This window comes from Rattus norvegicus, chromosome 5, assembly GCF_021556685.1.
Source record: "Rattus norvegicus strain SHRSP/BbbUtx chromosome 5, alternate assembly SHRSP_T2T, whole genome shotgun sequence".
NCBI classification, from domain to species: Eukaryota; Metazoa; Chordata; class Mammalia; order Rodentia; family Muridae; genus Rattus; species Rattus norvegicus.
In genome coordinates, this window is record NC_141538.1 from 149,019,095 (window position 1) to 149,043,880 (window position 24,786).

At 51.0% G+C, this 24,786-nt stretch overlaps 1 long non-coding RNA gene and 1 pseudogene across 1 annotated transcript; both read right to left on the minus strand.

Moving 5' to 3' along the window:
- Positions 1-1,283: 1,283 nt before the first annotated feature.
- On the minus strand, positions 1,284-24,494 carry LOC148006071 (uncharacterized). Its single transcript, XR_015621159.1, has 3 exons — positions 23,654-24,494; positions 6,317-6,501; positions 1,284-1,985 (listed from the first exon to the last, which is right to left on the minus strand). It is a non-coding gene; the product is annotated as an uncharacterized LOC148006071 (long non-coding RNA).
- LOC120103325 (small nucleolar RNA SNORA17) lies at positions 20,026-20,150 on the minus strand (annotated as a pseudogene).
- Positions 24,495-24,786: the final 292 nt, after the last annotated feature.

The following is a 24,786-nucleotide window of genomic DNA, read 5'->3' on the forward strand; positions in this document are numbered from 1 at the left end:
TATCCCATGAAAACTTCCTTCTCACTGGCAGTCACTGTGGCATGTGACAAGCCAGTCAACTTCTCCCTGTTGAGAAGCCTGGCCCTCTGTGGTTTATGTGAACCAAGCTGAAAAATAAAGAATTTTTCTCCTATTTAAGCCAGTTATTTTTGGTTTCTGACTTAGAAGCTAAGCTTACATCCTGTCTAAGAGGCAGACCAGAGGCTATAATCTGCTGGGACACAGAGAGATGCTGGTATTGAGGGGAGGGAGGGGGGTGCTGTTAGAGCCACATCTGGTGGATCTGCCCAGATGTGTCATTTCTCCTGCCAGTGGGAGGACCAGAGGGAGTTTGCACTTGTCGGAGTGCAGCCTGTTCTCAGAAGGAGACTCACATTTGAGCTTGTCAGTCAGGCCTCTCTGGCTATCAGCAGCAGCCTTCTCCTTATACCCAGGTGGTTCTGGGAAATGAATCCTCCTCTGTTCTCACAGCCCAGGACTGCAGGGTCTTCTGAGGGTGGATTTAGGGAGAAGTGAGGGATGATGGGAAGCTGGCCTGGGGGTGCGGGGGGGGGATGGGATGAGCAGTGCCAAGGGAATTGTGCTGTGAAGCCTCTTATAGTTACAAGCAACGGGAGTCCAGTCAGGCACCCGGATGCTCCTGTGAAGAATGGCTGGTACTTGCTTTGGTGTGTGTGACTCAGAGGTGGGAACTGTCATTCTCTACTCTGCCTCATTGTATTGGGTGACTTCACCTACAGTGCTAGATAGCAAGCAAGAGACATGGCCATGGGGAGAGGGCGGTTGGCATCACTTCCTTTCAGCTGGCAAGGACAGAAACCCCTGTCTTCTCTCTTTCTCTCCTAGAAACATTGTATCAAGTCCTGGGTAATGTCTATGGGCCAGGTGGGCCGGGGCCAGTCTCTCCCCTCGGAAAGGGGAATGTCCTGATGGACCGGCCTGAGTGTCCTGATGGCTTCAGGTGGTGAGATCATGTCACTTGGATAAAGGGGGAGGAAAACACAGAGAAGGATCCATGTCTTCTGGTACCTAAGATGGAGCTCCTAGATGGAAAACAGACATTGCCTACAACTGTAGGCAGGGGAGTGGACCCATGCAGGATGTCAGGTGGGCAACAGAAGACGGGAGAATTCAGAGGGAGGGAGGTGGGAGAGCCAGGTGGGGAGGGGACAGTGGTGTTCTTGTTTCTTGAGGCAGCATTGCAGGCACTGTGTAGCCCAGGTTGGCTGGAACTGGCCATTCCTCTGCCTCATAATCCTGCCAGATGCACACTCACGGATATATTCACAGACACGCCCACAAATATATATTCAAAGACATATGCACACTCAGAGACTCCAGGCAGCCCCCACCCCCACAGCTACACAGATACGCAGCCGCACCCACAGGCCTACTGCAGAAGCCTAGAAAGCAACATGGCTGCAATTTTACAGGGTTTCCCTCTCTGTCTGGGACATTTTCCTGTGCCCAGCAGTGCCTGGGAGTCAGCCTGTGACCTCCATTCCTGTGGCTGGGACCGCGCCTCTGGCATCAGGATGCAGCTGGTCCAGCTTCCAGCTTTGGAAAACAGAGGTGGGTCCTACGCCCCTGAGAGGAGGGAGCTGTCACTGGACTGGAGGGCAGTGCTCTGCTTCTGGGTCAGTCTTCCCCACATGTCCTTTTTACCATGGTCACAGGTGTTGGGGTGCAAGCCCTGGGGGAGGGGGAAGTGGAGGGATCCATTACTTTTGTGTTGTCCCAAAGGTCTTCACCACCTTGGGCATTCTGGTTCTGAGCACAGGGGAGATAGATGTTCAGCATACTGTTGAGGATTGGGTTCATGGAGCAGTTGCTACTAGTGCCCCTGTAGACATGGACCTGAGGGTCCCGGAGGGCAGTTTGTTCCAGGTGGAATGGCAGCTGAGTGACACAAGTGTCCCTCTTGGGACCCTGCAGGTCCTCTATGGTCATTGCCATGCTCAGTTTCCTCGTCCCTCGGTGGGTTGCTGAAAAGACAATGGGGGTGAGGTAAGGGAACCATAGGTAGCTGTTTAAGAGAAATCCCTCTCCAGCTCCAGCCTGGGTTCTACTCTGAGAGAGGAAGAGAGAGAGAGAGAGAGAGAGAGAGAGAGAGAGAGAGAGAGAGAGAGAGAGAGAGAGCCTGCTTTGAAACTCTTATTGGTTAGCCTGGAATTCACTAGATTGGTTGACCTGAAACTTAAGGTAATCCTCCTGCCTCAACTTTCCAAATGTTGGGGGTCACATGTACTCCACTGAAGGACTGTGAAAAGCACCCTGGTTCCTGGTTGAGCTAAGTCTAGAAACCCCTGTGACCCTGAAGGGATGCTAGGTATTTTGTCTGACTTTCGGGGGGAACCAGGTCCCTGTCACTAGCCACAGCCCTCCTTAGATTTGTGGTCATCAGCCATGTAAAGGCAATGCTTCAAGCCCCTCCACAGGTAGAGAACGTGAACTGTGGTCACATAGGCTCAAGACAGATCTCTCCTTTAATGAGGTACCTAAATGCCTGGAGGCTTAGCCAATGAACTCTCCTTCCGAGACACTCCTCCCTGCAAAAGGTATTTAATCTAAGGCCCACCCTGAGAAAGGGGGGTACGGTTTCACTCATTCACCTTCCGCCATGACAATAAATGTCTTAAAGCCATGGACTGCCTCTTTCATCAGGATCTGCTGTGGGAAGCCATGGAGAAGGTCTTCACCTACAGAGCCACCATCTAATCCCCCATATAGGCCTCTCTGCGCTCCCAGTCACGATGGCCACCATCAAGCAAAACCAAGCCTGCCACTGTAAAGCCAAAGACTCCCCCACTGGGGACCAGCCGGAGCCCCTCCCCTTTCCCCCGGCCCCAGGCTACATCTAGCCCACGGGCCCTCACTCCATTCTCAGCTCTTTCATGGCTTGGATGCCCAAGAGTCTGAGAACCTGATGACCCTGGTCTTCTTGCTGGCCTGGGGACCCCCAAGCCAGCCCAGGCTGTTCTGCACCTCAGACTGTGCTTCCCCACCCCCAGAGCGCTGTCCCGAGGCTGTCCTATAGCCTGACACCCGCCTGGGCAGCAACAGCGTGGGGTAAGTGCAGTCAACTTCCTGTGTCCTGCCTCCCTGAGCAGCGGTGCCCATGGCAGATGGGATGTGGGACCCCGCCCAACCCTACACTCCACCACACTGGGCTTCAGCTCTGAGTCCTCACTTCATTCCTTCAGTGAGGGCTGGAGTTGGGCAGCACAGGGAAAGAGGACAGAGAGAATCTTTTGGGGTGACAGGTTGGGGACCTCCCCTGGGTGACACTCATCTTCTGACTGACTTTTGGGGTCTAGCCTCAGTCACTTGGCTCCAATCCTCATTCCTCTGAGTTCCCCAGCTCCAGTCCTCCCTGGGGCCCTCCTGAGCTTGGCTGGGAGCCTCCTTGAGTGGTGTATGCTGGTGAGTCCTCACCCCGGGTTTCTGTCTACATGGTGGGGATAAGGACCCACAAGTGTCAGGAAGCCACTCACAGGGGATGTGGGATGGATGACAGATCTGCCAACAGTGGTCCATGGGGCTTCTGATGGTACAAACTCAGGGATGAGCCTGTCCCATGAATTTCCTACAAAAGCTATGCATAAGTGTCATTTTGGGGATCCCTGGTGTGGATTAGCTGTGTTCTTCCACCCCCAATCTTGACCTTTGCAATCTGAAAGTAGCTTTCCTTACCAGACAGTTTCTGCTGGTGAGATCCAGTTTAGAGGACGTCACTGCAGGCTACGGTAGGTCAGTGCCTGCTGCTCTTTAAGGGGGACATTTAGACACACAGGGAAGTGACTGGCAGAGGCAGAGGGTAGAATTTGCTGCCACAGGCTGGTGAGAGCTGGGAGACATACGTGAGTCTCAATCTCCCTGGGAACCCCAAGGAGGATCCAGGCCTGCTCTACCCTTGGCCTTTGGGGTTAGTCTCCAGGACTGGGAGAGAACAGAGGCTGTTGTTTGAAGTTTCCATGCTGGTGGTCCTGATCCCAGCAGTCCTGGGAAATGCATAGGGATGCCAGAGATGAAGAAACTGAAGCCCAGAGAGGTTAAGTCCTTAGCCCAAGACACACAGCAAGCTGGCACTGATGTCAGACAGACTCCAGGGCTGTTTGGCAACCAAGCTCATTCCCCTGGCTGGGGACTGATGCGACTGGCCACCTTGTTTCGGGATCGTTTGTATGTAGGGTCCACACCATGGGTCTATCTCCCCAAGGACAACTGCCAAAGTGCAGATTTGAGACAGACACATGGGGCCAGCAGGAGACCCCATGCCATGCTTCTCAGAACACAAGCAGGAGAAAGGAGCACAGCATTCATACCAAGGTGACCAGATATGAGGGTCAAGCTCAGCTTCTTACAGTGTCCCCACGACACTGTAAGACACAGTACACTTAGTACCTAGTGCTCTGGACAAGGTTTCCAGAAGTTTCAGTCTCAACCCTCACCAGCCTGGAAACCTGAGAAACTCACTTCCTCCACCTTAGTTTCCCCATCTGAAGAATGGGTATGGGCTCACAGGGCCTAGGATGTAGGGAGGGAACATCTTGGGGCATTTTAGGGACAAAGGACCCCTTGTTTCTAAAGTTTCAACACCCACACAGACTGTGGGATGACGCAGGGGAGGTGATCTGGGGACAGATTCCGCCGTGGCTAAGGGGAGGGGAGGAAAGCAAGGGACTGCATCCTAGCCTCGCATTCCCTTGGGAAACAGGAAGTCCATTCTGCACAGGCGCTGCTCTGGCTCCAGGAAGCCAGATGACCCTTTCCTCTCCTGTCTCCTCCCAACTGGGGAAGGAATTCACTATACTGTCAACAGCCCTGCCCAGCTTCTGACTATGGCTCTCAGAGCTGGGGAGGTGGGGCAAGGTACTGCCAAGACGCCCCCTCATCCTACTGGGTAAGGTTTACTGAGGCTCAGAGAGCCTAAGGCACCTGCTTCAGGCCACACAGCACACACAGCACACACAGCACACACAGCACACAGGGCCGGTGTGGTTAGAACTTGGTAGTTAGGAGTTCTCATGCTTAGCAGGACCGATGTCACAGGAGAGCAGGGCGCCACCACTCTCATGGCAAGCCACTCAAGGCCAGCCCCCTTCCCTGAGGACCTCCAACTGCCAGATTCCACCCACAGAACACTCTACCTATCCTAACAGCCTGACACAGGCCATGTCTCAGTCACCCAGAATGTCAGCATCAGGCTTGGACTCATCCAGCCCCAACCCCTACCCCTGTAACTGACAGCAGGCTGTCTACTACAATGTTGCCTCCACAATGTTACCTACTACAATGTCTCCTGGACAGTGTGACCCACAAAGGCAGGCTGCTTTGCCCTGGCTGTGTGCAGTGGAGGCACCTGTTCTCCTGAGTACATCAGGATGCCACAAGACCCTCATTATGCTTCCAGGAGAGTCTCCCGGGGAAGCTCTTTGCTTATCCATTTCTTCCTGTTCAAATGCAGACAAAGGGCTGGAACCTTGGCACCCATTCTGGGATAGCGAGGCTCTGAAGAGGGAGGTGCATGTGGAGGATGCCTAAGGTATGAGAGGGAAGGAACACAGTGCCCTCGGATGCACCTCTTCTAGCCTGTTTTTTTGTTTTTGTTTTTAAGTTGCTGTGACTTCCTTCTCCTTTTCCTCTTGCTCCTCCTTCCCTCCTCCTCTCATATGGCCCAGGTTGACCCTGAGGTTACTATGTAACTCAGGCTGGCCTTTAACTCTAGATGACTCCTGTCTCAGTCCCTTAAGTGCTCGTGAATGACTACGCGAGGTAAGCTGGCATTTAAACAGAGGATACGGCGGTTCAGAGGTAGATATGACGACTATATGAAGACTAGATCACCGGAGTGGGTAAGAACTTGTGTGGGGAAAGCCGCAGCAGGGAAGGGTGATTCCATTGTCTCTAGTAGCCAGCAGCAGCTGACCCCAGTGTAGGCAGAGCGTGCCCTGGGTGCAACTGGAGAGGGATTCATGGACAGCGATGGAGCCACCCTGGGGCTTCCAGGAGTATGGATGGGGTGGATGAGGGTCTTGCCACTGTTCTGAGTCCTTGACATGGCATGGGATAGTGACAGGAAGACAGGACCCAAGTGCTATCTGTACAAGTGTCTGACAGGCAAGTGCTGAGGCCCAAGGTGCTACATGGAAAGTCAGGGTGCTCCACTGGCAGACATCCCAAGGTGCTCCACTGAAATTCCAAGGTGCTCCACTGAAATCCTAAGGTGCTCTATGGAAAGGTCAGTGCCCGCTTGCAAGTTGGGGAAGAAGCATCCTCAGCAGAGTCTTCTATTGAGCATATGACCTTGCCCTACCTGTTGTGTGGTCTGAACCAGCTCCTGCCCTCTCTGGGCCTGGTGAGGGGGAGGTGCCATGCTCTCCTATGAAGAACGCAGTGTGGCAGTGGGAAGAATTATTTTTCTGCGTTTCTAAGCTCTTTTATGTGCCTCTTCTTTCAGTCACAGACGCCAGGGTCTCAGGGAGGACCAGAACTGGGGATCTGAGGACAAAAGGGAAGGCTTGATGTTAGCTTCTGAGTGAACGTGCTGCTGCTGTTGCTAGCCCACTGATAATGGCCCGGAGAACCGGCAGGGGAGGGGCTCCCAAGTCTAGACATGTTCTTTGCACATCAAGAGCCAGATTACAGGATTGTGGACAGGATGAGGAGAGCAGGGAGAGGACACAGAGGCCACCATACTGGGAGTGAGAGGGACAGGGAAGACACTCAGGGATCCTGTGGTCCTGGGTGGGGAGGGTCTGGGTCAGTCTCTGCTTCTCATGATGTGGAAGGGGAGGCAGGCTTTGATGGCCCCTGGAGGTGCTCAGCTGCCTCAGCCCATACCCGTTAGGACACTTTCTCATCTGTGAAGTTCTCCTGGAACCAGTGCAGGATTTGTGGGGTTCAAGGAGCCGGTGCCAACTGTGGTGCCAGTTGCAAGAGGCAGGGAGAGGAGCCACAGGTAGAGCAAGTGTTACCTGGGGCACTGGGTAGGGGGTGTGGCCCAATCTGCATGCCCACCCTGCTGGTTCCTTCAGGAAGCCACATCAGCTCCTGTCTCCATCCGGGAAGCCATGGTGAGAAAAGGACTATTTTTTTTTTTTCTTGTGTGGGGCTAGGGTTGGAACCACAGGCCTGCCTGATAGGCCCTCTACCACCAAGCTTTTAAAATGGTTTCTCTTCAGTTTCCCTTTGCAGTGTTTGTTGGAATCCAGGTCCTCACAAATGCTAAACAAACCCTCAAGCACTGAGCCACACCCCTGCCATTTGGGGACAAAGTATAAAGGTGAGGGGTCCTGAAATATTAGATATTTTTTCTTCCCTCAGCCACTGAGTCAATCATTGAGACATTGCGAAGGGACAGAGCCACATCTATGTGTCAAATGCAAGCCCCCTTTCTCCACACCTGCACTGTCAATGGGTAGGGGCACCAAGAAAGCGGCATGCATGAAGAGCATGCAGGGGTGTAGGCAGGGGTAGAGAGATGGCTCAGTGCTTAAGAGCACTGGCTTCTCTTCCAGAGGTCCTGAGTTCAAGTCCCAGCACGCCATGGTGGCTCACAACCAACCATCTATAACTGGGTTTGTTCCCTGTTTTGACATGCACACAGAACACTCATATACACATACATTTTGAAAAAAGAGATCACGTGCGCAGGTCTGAGCTCCCTTCTCCAGCAGCTGGCCTCTTGCCTTTGTCTTGTCTCCTCTTGGGCCAGGTTTGCCCTGTTGCCGAGCTGGACACCTGGGCAGGGTGCCCATGGGTAGCCAATATAAGGCTCAGCTCTTTAGGGAGCCCGCCACTTGTAACATTGTATTTGACATCCTAAAGGGTAAGCCCAGGTAGGTGGGGCATCTGATGTTCAGAGAAGGTAAGTGATTTTTCCCAGGTCACACAACACATTCTTAACTGAGCTGAGATTTGAACCCGGATCCTGAGAATTCCGAAAGCCACTTGTTTCTCTCTTGTACAGGCATTCCAGAAGCACCATGGCAGGGTGACTGGTGACAGTGGTCAGAAAGCTATGATCTACTTGGAAACCCTCCCACCATGTGACAGTATCTGCAGTGATTATAAAGAGGGCGGAGAGACCTGTGTGCTGGCTCTCCTGCGCTCCGGGCTTTGTAGCTATTGCTGTTCCTGCGGTGCATGGGGAGGTGAGAAGAAAAGCCTCAAAGGCAAGGAAGAGTTGTGCCTGCGGCTCACTCTGGGACACTGGGAGAGGAAAGAGGGTAGTTGTCCCACAATGACCTTTGTTATGAGGCATCTCGGCAGAGCTGCCTGGAGTTGGACTGGTCCCACCTCTGATTGGGTCTCAGTCTTGCAGGTATAAAGAGGAACCACACAGGAATGCTGAGTTCTTCTGCCCTCAGACAGCAGGATGAGGCCCTCTCCTGCTCTGGCTGACTTGCTGGTCACTTCCACTGAAAGGAGATAATTTCCCAGGAGAGGGAAAGGTTTTCTGGCACATGGTGCCTGCCTGCGGCTTCAAGGACTTTCACTTATGTGGTGGAGTCCCCTATATGGTCACTAGTGAGGCTTTAAGCCATCCTCCCAACAGGGGTTGACAGGTATCATTTTTGGGAAAGACCCACCTTTAGGGATAGTGTCTCTCTTTCCACATGTGCCTATCCCAGGTGATTTGCAAAGGTGGACATCATTTTTTTTAAGACATAGCTTTTTATTGGTCTAATTTACATGCCAAGAGACCGGCTTGGGCAACTTTCTCCATGTGCCCTCTGTTGAGAGCTCCTGGCTTGCCCCAGGAAAGAAGAGTGTCCTGGTCAGGGGTTGGCAGACATTCAGTTGGGACCTGAAGGGGCTCAGGGTGATGGAGAGATGGGGCCTCAGGGCAGAAGGAGAGCAGTGCCCTGAACAGCCCATGCCTTGACAGGATGGGAGGGATTAGAAGGGAAGAACTTTCCCAGCAGCTCCTACTGTGCCCTTCAAGCCATCAGCAGGTGGACATCATTCTTGACTGATGCTAGTGTTCCTATACTCTGGGATGGAACCTCCAGCAGAGTCAATAAGATGAGGAGATAAAGTTCGTGATCTGCCCAAGGCCACGTGGCTAGCAATTCTCAGACCAGTTCTGACCGTATCTCCAGAGAACTTTAAACCATGAGGGAAGGGAGATCTAGAACTTAGAAAGCTCCAGAGCCAAGGATAAATGGATGGCATCATTGCCACCTCCTAGTGGCCATGTATCCACAGTACCATGAGGGTCACTCGAGCAGCAGGGCAATCCTCGGAGAGTGACAGACAGTTGTTCATGTGTCAGGTTCAGTTTTATGTAGTACTGATAGAGATGCCCAGTTTCAAGGGCTGCCTTGTCTGCTGGGGTAGAATCTGGAAGGGTGGTAGGGGGTGTACTGGGATTGTGGAATTAGAGGGGTATTTCTGGGGTCTGGGTCAGATAGAAATCTAGAAATTTCCTGGTGTCTTTGGTGCTTGTGTGTGTGTGGGAGAGCCAAGAGGAGTGGTGACTATGGGAGGAGCAGCCTGTGCCATGGCCCTGCAGTGAGGGAGCTTGGCTCAAAGAATATTGAGTATCACAGAAGGCTAAGGTGAGGGTGGGGACTGGATCCTGGGTAAGAGATGGAGGAGGCCACAGGGGTGGTGAGATGGGAGCTAGGGTGCTCCTCAGGGCAGAACTAGGGCTAGAATGTGTGATCCCCAGCTAGGAGGTCTCTGGCATGAATGAGATGGGAAGCTGTGGCTCCTGGCTAGCTTGGCTCAACAACTAATGCTCACTTTAGAGGCTCAGGGCTGCAACATGCCCTCCAGGTCTGGGCAGGAAAGAGAGGGAAGCCCTCCGTTTTACACTCCTTCCCTAACCTCGAGGCCATGCCAGGAACCCGGCCTGGAGGTACCCCTGCCTGACAGAATAGAGAGCTGGGCCCACAGTACCTCAACCTGAACTAGTTTAAAGCACCCAGGAACTCTAGGTGTGGTGCTACACATCTGTAGTTGCAGCTTCTGGGGAGGCAGAGCTGGTGGATCGGAGTTCGAGGCCAGCCTGGCAACTCTGTGAACTCCTGTCCCAAAAGGAAAAGTAACATCACGGCAGAGAAAGCTGAGGTAGACCAGTTATCTAGCATGCCTGAGACCCTGGGCTCCATCTTCTATGTCAAGCACATGGATGCACACACAGGCACAGGCATATGATGTATACACAGGCATGCACACAGCACACACAGACACACAGACTGAGTGAGGGCTGGGTAGAGAAACCCCCTTGCAGGAGGCTGTCTTTCACACATCAGCATCTCCCTGCTCATGGCATTGTGGGTCCCATCCTGTAGGTGAGAAGGCTCCTCAAGAGTCTGGGGGCAGGTGGTGGAGAAACAGCTCTGAGTCCCTGTGTGTTTGCATGCCTGAGCCTCCCTGGCAGGGCGAAACCTGCCCTAAAGGAGGAGTGTGCACCAGATCTGACAGCAGATGACAGAGGTTAAAGCAAATACTATCCTGGTGGCCAAGCCTAGGTCTCATGAGGCAGGAAGCCACATGAAGGCTGGGAAGAAAGCCTTGGGAAGGCTCAGCCTGCTGCCTGGTCTGCCCTGGGGAGCATCCTTTGGAAGGAGGAGAGATCCCATTGGTCTTCTCATGCACAACACATTCTTCCCCAGCCAACCAGCCCTAGGCTCTCTGCACATTCATACATCACTACATCTCATCTCAACTCCCATGAAAATGTTTCCACTCCTCGACTGCTTCATCCTTCTTTCCCTCTCTCCCTTCCTGCCCTCCCTCCATTGCTCCAGCCCTTCCTCCATCCATCCACGTATCCATCTACGTACTCCATCACACATCCCCATTCCAGCATCTGTCCCCATTCCTCTATCCCTCCCGTTTCCCTTCCTCCATCCATCCATTTATCACATCCATCCCTTCACTTCCAGCATTCTTTTATCTCTCCTGCTTCTTTCCCTCCCTCCCAACATCTTCCCCACCCTCCTCCTCTTTCTCTCTTCCTCCATCCCCACACCATTCATCCATCTATCTCTCTACTCATCCATTTTCTTATTCATCCATCTATCCACCCACCCACCCATCCATCTGTCTGCCCATCCATTCATCTACCTGTTCATCTGTCCATCCATCCACCTGTCCATCCATCTGTCCACCTGTTCATCCATCCATCTGTCTGTCCATCCATCCATCTGTCTGTCCGTCCATCCATCTGTTTATCCATTCATCCAGTCACCCAATCTATCCATATACCAATGTCTCCATCTACCCTCACTCCCATGAAAATCTTTTCATCCACTTATAGATTTCTAAGTTATTCATCCAAACACATTTCCATTCATCCATTCCTCCACCCACCCATCTGTCCATCCATCCATCCATGTACCCACCCAGTGACACTGGTTAATCTAGTGATTCAAAGACAGTGCTGGGGACCCAGGTTCTTCCTGGATATTTGCTCTGTGGTGCTAAGGATGTCTGGCTTTTCTCCTTTGTCATATCTCTCATGGCTACAAGATGGCTGCACGTCTCTGTATGTGTCATCTCACACACCCATGTTGGAGGCCAGAAGAGACAATGTTCCCTATTTGAGTTTCTTTAACGAGGAGTTGCTCTTGCGGGGCCCCAGTGGGGGTGGCTCCCCTGTCTCTCGAGCCAGAATTGCATCACACGGTTGTTCCTAAGCAAGTCTCTGGCTGGGGAAAAGGTATCATGGCGGACTGGAGAAAAACAAGACGCGTTGCCTGGAGAAGGGCTGGTCTCCTCCCTGAGTGCTAGAGACTGAATAAAGCCGGGATTCGTTTAACATGGAAAAAGGCAAGGGAAGAGGGAGGCGGCTGTTGAGTAGGCGAACGCAGGACCACTCTATCCCTCTTTCCGTTCCCGCATTCCACGTGGCGATTCATTCATCCATAGACCCCTCATTTATCCATGCATGCCCTGGCCCATCCATCAAACGTTTATTGATGCCCACTGTGAGCCAGGCCCTCCGCTCGCGCTCTATCTGCTGAGAACTCAGAAGAGAAAGATCTCGTTAGGGAGAAATATGGAATTTCCCATAATACCCCTGATAATGGCTTTATTTAGTCACAGTAAGAATAATATCGGTGGCGCGCGCGCGCAGAGATCTCTCAGGGCCACTCCTTCATTCTACACACGTTTGTCAAGCATCTGCTGTACGGCAGGCACAGGCTTTGAGCTTTACAGAGTGCTCTCTCCTACACTTGTCAGCAAGAGATTTCCAAAGTCAGGACCCGACAGCTTCTAGAGTCAGAAGAGGAGTGTCCCTGGGGCCTTCACCAGAGTTGCAATGTCTCCCGGGCTAGGTTGTCAGGAGACTCCTCCAGGGATGAGGGAATGTTTTGCAGAACCTTTTCTGAATGGCAGATGAATCTCTAGAGCGTGTGAGGGGGTGGTGTCCAGGGTGGGGGTGGGGAAACCCTGTCCAGGCACAGGTGGCTGCTGGGTCAGCTCTGATGGAATTGTGACTTTACAGTACAGCGTCCCATTTTCACTGATCCCAGGTGCCCAGAAATTTATTTACTTTGCCAGCCCAAGCTGTGTTCACAGCCACTTCCCCAAGGTCTGTGATGTTGATAGCTGTTAGGTTGGTCTTGACACATGCGTCATTCTTTTCTTTTCTTTTCTTTCTTTCTTTTTTTTCCCCGGAGCTGGGGACCGAACCCAGGGCCTTGCACTTGCTAGGCAAGCGCTCTACCACTGAGCTAAATCCCCAACCCCTGACACATGCGTCCTAATCTTGGTCAGGACCAGTAGCCTATCTGATCTCTGTAAGTCTCTCTGGACCTCCACATTCATTTTCATATTTCACCAAAACCTTCCATCAACCCATGTCTGTTTTCCTGTTCTTTGCTCAGAGGGTACTGGGTTCTTCCTTCATATGCCAGCTAGAGAGCCTTGCCTCCCTGGAGCTCATAGTCCAGGCTGTGTTCTGGGGACCTGAGGGGTGTGGTCAGGGCACAGAGACTCTCTCAGAGCACTGGGAGTGGGATTCCTGCTGTAAGGGAAGGGATGTCATAGGTCAGTTGACCAATGACCAGACCTAAACATGGCTCCCAGCCTTAGGCATGCGGAGCCTAGGAGTCCCTTCAAGCCCTGGCCTGTGATTTTTCCAGCTCAGATGACAAAGACATCTAGGCCCAGTGTCTTGAGAATCCCTATAGTCAAGGATTAGAGTCCTCCTCACTCAGTGGAGTCAGCTCCCCCAGTCAGTACCCTCACAAGATATCAACCCCACCAGTCATCACCCCCACAGTCACTGCCCCCACCAGCCAGCACCCCCACCAGTCAGCGCCATGTTCACTGAAAGCCCATCCTTCCCCATCTCTCTGCATACCACAGACACCTCCAGGGGCAAGTGCCAACATAGCAGCCTCGCCAGGAAAGGTGTTCTGGAGTTTTGGATGTTGTGGTTTTTAGAATCCTAGGCAGAATATGTTTCATAGTTCAGGAAGGCATATTTCTTACATTTTGGGACAGAGTCTTTCCAGAACTATGTAATGCTTTCCTAGACTTAGAATTTTTCCTGAATTGCAACTAAGGGGTAGCTTTTCTCTCTGTCCCTCCCTCCTCCCTCCCTCCCTCCTCCCTCCCTCCCTACCTCCCTCCCTCCATTCTTCCCTCCCTCCTTCCCTTCCTCCCTCCTCTCCTTCTTCCTCCCCCTCTCCCTCCCTGCTTCCTTCCTCCTTTCCTCTCTCCCTGTGTCTCTCCTTCCCTCCTCTCTCTCTGACTCTCCCTCCGCCTGTTCTTCCTCTTCCTTTTTCGGCCTGGGATTAATGAGACCCTCATCCATACATGGCAAGCTTGTCACCACTGAGCCACATCCCTTGCCATCCCTGCCAGTCGAGCATGTCCCTAGCCTCGCCCATACCAGGCGAGCACACCGCCACTGAGCCACGTCATTAGCCCACGTTCTCCTTTTCACCTTGAGACAGAGTCACATTAAATTGTCCAGACTGGCCTCAAACTCACTCTGTAGTCCAAACTAGCCTTGAACTTCCGATCCTCTTGTCTCAGTCTCCACTGTAGCTGGGATTACAGGCCTGCAGCCACCAGCCCAAGCCAAAAATTTTCTTGATACAGAAACAGATCTCCTCTCCCCCAATTCATGGCCAGAGGCAACAATAAAAACTCCCCACCTGTCCTCCAGGGTACAGATGGCTTTTCCTCCAGAGGTGACGCCTACCTGGCATTCCCAGGTCCTGTTCACACAGAGACTTAGCAGCCCCACCCCCATAACCTCAATTGTAGCTCCCAGAGGTGGGTAGCAAACCTGTCCACATGTTAGCCATATGAATGGATCCACAGAGGAGCCCACAGCCCAGGCTTTGTGCTCATTAATCTATTTTACTCTTATGGAGGGAAAGGGCTGAGCTTGTGACCTGCCTTAGACTGTTATGTGTGAAGGGTTCTAGGATCTTCATCAGCTACTCTCTGCTAGTGTAACCTCTGCTCATCTATCTCCACGCACACAACTGCATGCAGAGTCCACATTATCGGCTCTGTGAACCTTGACTCTGGCACAAACACGGATGTGAGCCTCATTTGAAGCATAGTTGATCCCTGGGCCAACTTCCCAGCATGGTTCCGGGGAGGAAAGACCCCAATAACTGGGAGGTACAAGAGATGGTGGGTGGTGGTGGTGGTGGTGGTGGTGGTGATGGTAGTGGTGGTGGTGGTGGTGGTGATGGTAGTGGTGGTGGTGGTGGTGGTGATGGTAGTGGTGGTGGTGGTGGTGGTGATGGTAGTGGTGGTGGTGGTGGTGGTGATGGTAGTGGTGGTGGTGTGGTGGTGGTGATGGTGGTAGTGGTGATGGTGGTGGTGATGGTGGTAGTGGTGGTGGTGGTGGTGGTGGTGGTGATGCTGGTGGTGGTGGTGGTGGTGGTGATGGTGGTGATGGTGGTGATGGTGGTGGTGATGGTGGTAGTGGTGGTGGTGATGGTGGTGGTGGTGGTGGTGATGCTGGTGGTGGTGGTGGTGGTGATGGTGGTGGTGATGGTGGTGGTGGTGGTGGTGATGCTGGTGGTGGTGGTGGTGGTGATGGTGGTGGTGATGCTGGTGATGGTGGTGGTGGTGATGGTGATGATGGTGGTGGTGGTGGTGGTGGTGGTATATTGACTTTTTCCTGTAAGCTTAGCACACAGAAGGTGGAAGCAGGAGGCTCAGACGTTCAAGGTCATCCTGAGTTACATAGTGAGTCTGAGGCCAGTCTGGACCTCAAAACGAAAACAAAACCAAAAAAGTAAAAGACAGATGATGACAGCCACTGTTCTGCTGTGATGTGTATTGCCTCAGAACGGAAAGCTGCCCCAGAGCCAGCCAGGGAGAGTATCCTAGACTATCTTGACACCAGCACAGTCCTCCTGCTCACTGGGATGGGGTCGCTCTCTTCTCGTGGCCATTTGTCTTTTTGACAGAGGCTTCATGAAGTAAACCAGGAAGGTCTCAAACTCATAGTCCTGTTTCCACATCTGGAGTTCAGAGTGTGTGCCACCATATCCTGGGTATCTTGCAACTTTTGGAATAGGTGTTTTGATGCTATAAACATGATGACTTGACCGGGATTCCAGTCAATAAGGATTCCACGTCTTAGAGATTTTTCAAGGTAACACTATAGAGAGATCTAAAAAACCCAGCGGAAATCAGAATGTTTTTCAAGTCTAATTCACATTTCACAGAATGTGTTTTAAGGCTTGAGCTGTGATTTTTATTTGTGAAGACCATTGGGCCACTAAAAGGAAAATCCATATAATTGATACAGTGATAATCTGAGCTGACATTTTGATGAAACTGTATCTCCTCTAATTCTTCATGCTTTTGTGTTTTAAAAATATCAGCAATAAAATTTAGTTTGGCACCCTGCCTTTGAAATCAAGCAAACAAAACAAAATAAAAGTGTCTTGCTGAGAGAGCAGGTGGCAACCCCCCCCCCAACCCTGTCCCCTGCACCCAGAAGGGATGAGCAGATATTGCCACATAGGAGTTAAGTCTGCTCTTAAGACTCATTGGAAAATAACACACTAGAGAGCCTGTGGGCCTCCTGACTCATCTAACTCCATTCAATCAGCACTCAAGTGTCTCAAAAGCATAGTGATACATTTATATACAATGTTATAATGTTAGCTATAAATGTTAGCTATCTTTCTTTTGTTTTTGGTTTTCTGAGGCAAGATCTGGGACTCCGTATGTAGACCAAGCTGGCCTGGAACTCAAAGAAAAATGTTCACCCATCAAAGGACTTTTGACCCAAATAAAACTTTTTATGATGAAACAAAGACAATTGCCTTTTATTGGTTGTTTGTAAAAAGCATCTAGCTGCAGCTGGAGCGTGTTAGGTAGAATGCTTGCCTAGCATGCATGAAGCTCTGGGTTTGATCCCCAGCACTGTGTAAACCAGCTTTGGTGGTATATGTTTGTGGTCCTAGCACTTGGAGGTAGAAATAGAAAAGCAAGGTCTTTTTGGCTAGAGATTGACTTTAAAGCCAATCAGGACTACATGATGCTAAATTAAAAAAAAACAACATTTAGCTAGGTCTCTGGTGTAGGCCTGTAAGCCCAGATACCAGAGAGGCTGAGGTAGGATAATAGTAAGATCAAGGCTTGACTGGGCTACTGAGTGAGTTTGAGCTTACCCTGGCAATGTAATGAGATATTTTAAACTGAAAAGTCAGAGAGCTGGGGATCATAGCTCAGTGGGAAAGTGCTTGGCCAGCAGGTTAAAAGCCATTGGTTCAATCCCCAGCGCTATAACATAAAAGTCACAGTGAGTGTCCAGTTGTATGCATGCATGCTTTCAGGGAGGCTGAGGGTGGAGCTTTCTTTTTGGGATGTAAGAAACACCTGCCACAGTGTAAATAACCACCAGACGTATCGATAGCTTAAAGATGCCAAGGATTCCACCAGGGTTCTACCATGCTCGAGTGCCCCAAGACCAGCGTGAAATAAGTATGGGAGATAATTCAGCAATAAGTCCCCAAACCTCAGGGAAGACCAGCTGAGGCTTGACCATAGCACAGGGTCTACCCTGTCACCCAGACTTGTGCAGTGCAGGCTACCCCAGCAGTGCGCAGGACCCTCCCAATGCATGGTGCTTTTTTTTTTTTTTAAATGTATTTAGGATAACTTTTTCTTTGGTGTGTGTGTGTGTGTGTGTGTGTGTGTGTGTGTGTGTGTGTGTGTGTAAGCCATTCAGGTGTGAGCATTCAGCTAGCAAGGGACAAATACAATGAGCTACTTATCAATCCATATTTAATTTCTTAGTGTTATGGATCTCAGACCCTTGCTCCTGCCTTGGCTTTTCCCTTCTACCTTACGGATCATGATATTTTATTTATGAACCTAGTAATTTTTATATAAAGTAAGATCACATTTACTTTCTCATTGATTGGTATTCAATTAAGTCATAAACTTGACAGATTAAATCCTCGTAAACTTTTAAACCACTCAAACATTTAATTAAGCAAATTCCTTTAGATATTTCAAAGTACAATTACAAATTTAATTTATCCAATTCAAATACTTCAAATACCTGACAAGGGAGCCTTACAAATATGATGAACAAATTCTTCCTAAGCACTCAAGCAACTTCTGTAAATCTAATCAGATGCGAAACTAGTTGCTTAGATTTCGTTTTAAATATTATAAAGGCAAGACATGACATCACATGCCTGTCATGCCAGCACAAGAGAGGCTGAGGCAGGAGAATCCAACGTTTAAGACCAGTATGGGTTTCCTGGTAGAAATCTGTCTCTTAAGAAACCCTAAGAAGCATGTAGAAAAAAAAAAACTCTTACCCCCACTCGGCCCCCAGACCTCCTTAATGTGTCTTATTACAACTGAAATACAAATTACAAAAAGTATCAATTCTATGGGTTCATTTCTTCTTGTGTTAGAAGTGAGGTCTATCCTTGGACCTCTGTACTTACTTCCTCAGACCTGGGGATGAAGCCCAGGCCCCTGAGCATGCTAGGCAAGAGGTCTACCACTGGTCACACCATAGCCCCTGGACCTCTATCTTTCTCATTCTAATGGAGAAGAACAATGTCTTAAATTAAATATACTTAGTAGAGATCTGGGGATGTGGCTCAGTTGGGAAAGGGCTTGCCCAGCATGCACAAAGCCCTAGATTCCATCCCCAGCACCACAGAAACCAGGTGACTGGTAGGACATGCCTGTTGGCTCAGCACTTGAGAGGTGTCTGCAGGAAAGTCAGAACTTCAAAGTCTGAGCTAGATGGCTCGGTGGTTAAGAAGGCTTACTGCTATTTCAAAGGACCAGAGTTCAAATCCCATCTCCCACAAGGAGTAGCTCACAATATCCTATAACTCCAATCCCAGGTGACCCAGGTGGGCTTTTCAAACATCACATACATACAGAATAAGCTCCCTCCCTCCTCCTTCCTTCCCTCCCCACCTCTCATACACACAGATTTTTTTTTTCCGGAGCTGGGGACCGAACCCAGGGCCTTGCGCTTCCTAGGCAAGCGCTCTACCACTGAGCTAAATCCCCAACCCACACAGATTTTTTTTAAAAGCTCATATTGATTCTTCATAAATTTTACTTCATGTACCCTAATCCCATTTATCTCCCCCTCCCCCTGTGCCTGCCCTCAACTCTTGCAACCACTCCCCTACAACAGGAAAAAAAAACTCATTGTGGAAGCTGTAGTGTGTCACAGTGTGTCCCACAGTATACCCTTTTATCCACACGTTTTTGCTTGCAAATGTTCACTGCGATGACCCTTTGGTCTGGTTCAAGGCCTCTGTCCTCTGTCACTTTATCAATAATGGAACCTCACTGGGACTCCTCTAGGACATCCTGCCGTTGCTGTGCCATGGAGGTCCTGCAGCTTTGCATCTGTGAGTCTGCCCTGCCTCACACACTCCAGCAGTTCGTGGATGGGGTAGATGTTCCAGTGGGACAGTTCAAAGCCCTGAATCTGAACATGAGAGGCGTATCTGAGCTGATCAGCCACCAGCTCTCCCACTCTCATGCCCTTGCAGCCGGCTCACCAGCAACGCCCCCACTCCTATCCCCACCGCATCTTCAACCAGGGCCTGCTTTACCCTACTACCCAGGTGAGGTCAAGGGCCTACTCTCCCAAGTGTTGCTACTAATGAGAAGCAGGACCAGTTCTCCTGCTCTAAGGACCCCAGGTGGTGAAGGTAGGGGAGGGAATGGGGAGGGAGAAGCAGTGGAGGTCTCTTTCCCTCCACCAAATGGAGACCAAGTGGTAAGGTCAGCTCTCCCACTCTCATGGCTCACCCGCAACTCCTGCAATGTCAGGACCTGCTCTCCCCAAGTACTGCAGCTGGCTAGGGGTGGGTCAGCTCTCCTGCCCTTATACCTCCAGGGCCAGCCTCCCAAACAATGCCCATGAGAGGGGTGGGGCAGGTTCTTCATAGCTCTCAGACATCAACATGTCCCCAGGTGGCAGCCCAGACCAGGGACTTCAGATCTCTGCTACTGCAGGGCCAGGGATCCAGATGTGTCCCTCCCCCCTGTGGCAGCACAGGCCAGGAGCCCCCCAGATGGCATCATCAGCTGCTCACATCAGGCTGCTCCCTACTACCCTGAGTCTCCAGTTCTGCCTCTCTTCATTGTGCCCACATCCTTCTGTTTCTCTTTCTCTTCCATTTCTCCACCACTTACTTGCTCCTCTTAGTGATGCCCAGGATCTCCTAGTGTTTAGGATCCTCTCAGGAATGATCTCAGGAGTGTTAAGCCCCACCCATGCATTGTGGCACTGAACAGGGGTCATTGCAGGCATGATCTGACCCTCCTAGGCCTGCATGACTCCTAACTGGTGTTCATATTAGGCTAGCTACCTGTCCAGGTTCTATGGTGCTGATCTGATGGCCATCTTGGGCTCGGTCCCTACTACCTTGCCTGAGTAGCTCCTTATGAGCGTTGTCTATCTGGGACTCACTCCCACACAGAGTCCCCAGTACCAGGCAGGGATTCTTTAAGTCTCTAGCAGCCTGACTGGGCCTGTGCTGGACTGGTGATCATCTCAGGCTAGTTCCCTGACCAGGTTGTCTTAGGCTCACTCTTTTCAGGGACTTTTAGGCTACTACTGATCATAGTCAGAGCCTCTCCTCTGCCACCTACTGACACACATGGGACACAGCAGCCACACCTGCAATGCCTCTAGGAGCAAGCAAATTAAAATTTCAAGAGAATTTGAAGGTCATCCTTAGCCACAGAGGGAGTTTGGGGCCAGCCGTGGCTGCTCTAGCTCTTATGGGGGGGCGAGGCAGGGACACAAGAACAACAAAAGCACATTACAACAAAGAATCCACAAGACCTCAGGCCCATGTCACAGAAGATAGTGGCATGAAACACAAGTTGCCAACAGAGGCCAGTGCAGGACAGCCTGCAGTTATCTGCCATTTTGCTCCAGAGTGGTGAGTTTCCATCAGCCACACCACTGATCCTCTTGTTTTGAGGCTGGGACTCACCCAACACCATGGGCCTCTCTAGGTTATTTCTTGGGAGCTACCAGCCGGTGTGTGAAATTCCTGGGGATCCACCGCACTGCCTTCACTCCCTTCTTACAAAAGCAATTTAACTGTGCAATTGTTTAAACTAACACTACTAAAACAGGCTCCGGCCCGTTCTCTCTACAACACACCCGCTGTCTTTACAAGTTGGTCTGTTTTTCCTCTAAGTCAGGAGATGTTGGATGTTCTGGATTCGAGCTCTTAGCCACACATGTCTGCTGCTGACATTTTTAAACACCTCTTCTTCAGCTGCTGTGAAGACTGGTCTCTCTCTGAGGTCCTCTACTCTACTACTTACTCCTGATAACGTCAACTGGCCATCGGGCATGGCGAGCTGGGTCCATGAACTGCTGCCTCAGCCTTGCCCTCAGTCTCCCTCGCCATCTCCTCCTCTGCGTATCTGCTTTGAAATCAAAAGTGGGCACTGCTCTTTCTCCAGCTGCTCCTCCCCCATTTACTGGAACAATGGAACCTTGGAACATATGATTATAAAACAGAAAATTTATGCAGAAAGTTTATGAGAATACAAGTAGCCCAGCTTCTGTAAATAACTCCTCCCCAATGCTCCTCTGAGTCACCCTAATTAAATTTATTGGATCCCTAGAAATAAGATATGAAAGTGTGTGTGTGTGGGGGGGAAGGGGTTAGTTGGCAAAAGGAGAGGCATGAGGGGGAGAAGGCAGACAAGAGAAAGTAACAGGTAGAGATGAATATGTTCAAAATACATTGTAACAATACATTATACACAGCACACAATGCATTATTTCACAATGAAATACATTTCTATACACAATTACTATATGCTAATAAAAACTGGAAAAAGATGCACAAACATAATTGCACAATTTAGCAAAGATAAACACCCACACACTCACCACCCACAGTGCCAGAATGCAAAATGAGTGTGTGTGTGTGTGTGTGTGTGTGTGTGTGTGTGTGCGCGCACGCATTTAAGTTTTGCTTGTATCTGAACATATTGAGACTATGTCTCAAAAAAACAAGACCTAAACCTGAGTCTATGGTTAGGAAGCCAGATAGAACTGGCCTCTGTCTCTCTGGACCTCATGCACTGCCTATTCCTGTGGGGCCCGTGCTCCTATTTCTTAGAATAATGTTCAGAGAGACACCAGCTCGGAGTAGGCACACATAAGTTCTTGACGTGTCTCTTTTGTTATCTAGTGAGGAAACCCAAGACTTCCTCAGGTACTTCACAGAAAATGGTTCAACTCAGGGAATTGCTTTAAATTGCCAGTGGAAAGAGACAGAGCTGTAATGTCGCTGGGAGCTCATGAGTCTCTTCTTACCATCAGAGCTGTTAGACACTGTCTTTTTTTTTTTTTTTTTTAATTCTTTTTTTTCAGAGCTGGGGACCGAACCCAGGGCCTTGCGCTTGCTAGGCAAGTGCTCTACCACTGAGCTAAATCCCCAACCCCGTAGAGTGGCTTTTTACTCCTTTTCACTGCCTAATCTTTCATGGATCCTCCCTGTTGGCAGAACCCACCCAGAACCCAGAATTGTAAAGGTATCTGGGAAATGTAGTTTTCTAGTCTTCTAGCCCTGCTCCTTCCAGGGAGACACAGGCCTTTTTTAGAAACAGTGCTGGGACAGTGAGGGAGGCTTTGCATAGCCTTGAGTGTGGACCTCCTGGCACCTCTGCCTGGGGAATGGGACAATGAGGAAGGCCTGAGGCTGGGTCTTCAGGTTTCAAAAATGTTTGTAGCTCTGATCACCAGGAGCTCCAACCTGGCATTCTTGACATCAAAGAAGCAGCTAGATTATTCTAGATGTTATGCACAGCCATCGAGTCAAGGATTTGGTTGAGATCTTGATGACATTAATGTGGCATTATGACACAAATTCAGGATTCGGTCTCACCACTATGTTAATACTCCAGGATACGCCTTCCCCTGAGAACCTGTGACACCACCCTGTGACACTACCCTGTGACACCGCCCTGTGACACCACCGCATGGCAAGCATAGTGAAAGCAGCATTCTGTGATGAGGTTATGAGGTGCCCCCTTACAGGGCTGTGCACAGTGAGGCCCTAAGTAGGTCTCCTCACCCGCTTGCATGTTTATTGAGGATCTGTCATCATGATGGTTGACTAGTGGGTGTGCGCCAAGTAGCACACAGAAGAGGGGCCCTATTAGGCTTTAGAAATCTACTACAATGGATTAAAGGCTTTCCTCTTCATTGGGAAGGGCTGAGGCATTGGTGTGTGTGTGTGTGTGTGTGTGTGTGTGTGTGTGTGTGTGTGTGTGTAGCAGAGAGAGACAGAGACAGAGAGACAGAGAGACAGAGAGGAGAGGAGGAAGAGACTGAGAGGGGAGGGAGGGAGGGGAAGGGAAGGGAAGAGGGAGGCAGAGGGGTTGAGGGTGAGGGAAGGGAGGAAGACAGACCATCCTTTGACCTAGATGGTGGTTACAATATTACCAGAGCTGTGAGAGAGGAGGCTGGGTGAAACGGAGGTGGGAGCAGAGGGAGGCTGGGTCAAAGAGATGATCCTGGTTTGGTGGGAGCTCGCTGTTGGTGGAATGGGATTTAGGAGGAAGTTCTGTGCCAGGTGCTAGACCTGGGGTGGGGGAGAAGAAGGAAGGAGGGGAAGAAGAGAGTAGGAGGGAAGGAGGAGCTTATCAGTTTAGTACAACTGATGGAGCTAGCATTACATACACAGATGTGGATGCTGTGGGCCATCATGATGGCCCTGGGTGGTTATCAGGAAGCCTCTCCCCCTCTCACTCCCCCCTTGCCAACTTCCTAGGTAAGGGAGCATCGATTCAATCACCTGACCTGGGCTGTCCCCATCCTTCATGCCTGCATCTCCACTCTGGCTAGGGGCTCAGCATTTCTTTATCCTGCTCAGAGCCTGCAGAAACTGGTCTCCATACTCCCTCTCATCATCCCTCATGGCAACCAAAGTACTTGACTCTCTTGTCACAGGTTCCCACACATCACGACCCCTCCTCTCTCCCTTGGGTGTGGTTCAGAGCTCCTTGACATTGCTTTCAAACCTTTTTGGGACCTCGCTCTTGCGTTTCTTTCCAATTTAGGCCAACTCCTCCTTTTCAGTCTCCCCATCACAGCACCTAATTTCCTGCCACAGCGCCCCAAGCGCCTCCTGCCTCTGGGTCTTAGCACGGGATGGAATCCTTTTCCTACCTTCTATTGTCCAGAAAACTTCAGCCCTGCTTTCCTCTCTCCCAGAAACCTCCACGAGCCAGTGGTTGAGTTGGGACATCTCAGAGTACCCAGGGGCCCTTAACATAGGCTTGCATTTCCCGGCTGCTCGTTCATTCAGTCAGGGCAGGACATCGGGGCACAGACTTGCAGGGGCTCATCTGTCAGCGCAGAGGTCAGCGCTGCCCTGCGTGGTTATGGGTGCCTGGCTGTCTGCAGGTGCTTGTGTAGTGACAGGGTGGGGCCAGGCACGGAATGGAAGGGAGCGGTTGTGGCAGAGTAGTAGTTGGTGTCGTTAGAGGAGTTCTGATTTCTGCTGGAGCTGCTGGAGCTCAGTTTTTCTCTTGAGGTCCCAGCAGAGGTCCTTGGAGTTGAATGGGAATCCCCGGGGAGAAAAGGGGAGCCTCCTTCTGGCATCTCTGCGCAACGCCGGTCCAAACTGTCATAGCAACAGCGCGCACCGGCGCAGGGGCCAGCCAATGGCAGCGCGTTCCGGTGAGGTAATGCCCAGGCTTGGCAGCCCATTGGTTCCGCTTTGGCCCACGCTGGGATCCCGGGCGCGGGTGGAACAGGTTAGTGAGCAAGAGGAGCGCGTGCTCAAAGCCAGGCTCCATGCGCGCTCTTGCTTGTGGCCTTGCGCGCGCACGGGCTCTCCCTTCTCCTGCTGCACTGTTTTGGATCTGACCGCATCTTCTTTCTCTCGGTCTCCAATTATCTGGATCCTTCTGTGACCCTCCCGATGTGTTTCAGGGCCTTGGTGACTCCTGATGACTGTTCTGTCTCTGCGCTGCAGCTCCTGGTCTTCTCCAAACAAGGGCGCACTGAGGGTTCCTTGATTTGCAGCCAGGAGGTGACTCACCACCTCAGACTGCAGCCTGGTCTGGCCAGTCTCAGGGGCAGGACCTTCTTCCATAGAAGCTCGAGTCCTGCAGACTCAGACCGGGAGACCGAGTTGAGCCTTGGACTGTGCTAGCTCACCAGGTGTCCAGGGAAAGTCTGTGCTTTGGAGAAGGGGCAGGCACGGAGATGGGCTTGAACTTCAGCAATTACAGCAATTATAGAAAGGGTGGTTAGACACGTCTATGTGAAGGTAGCAGGACTTTGGCTATAATCAT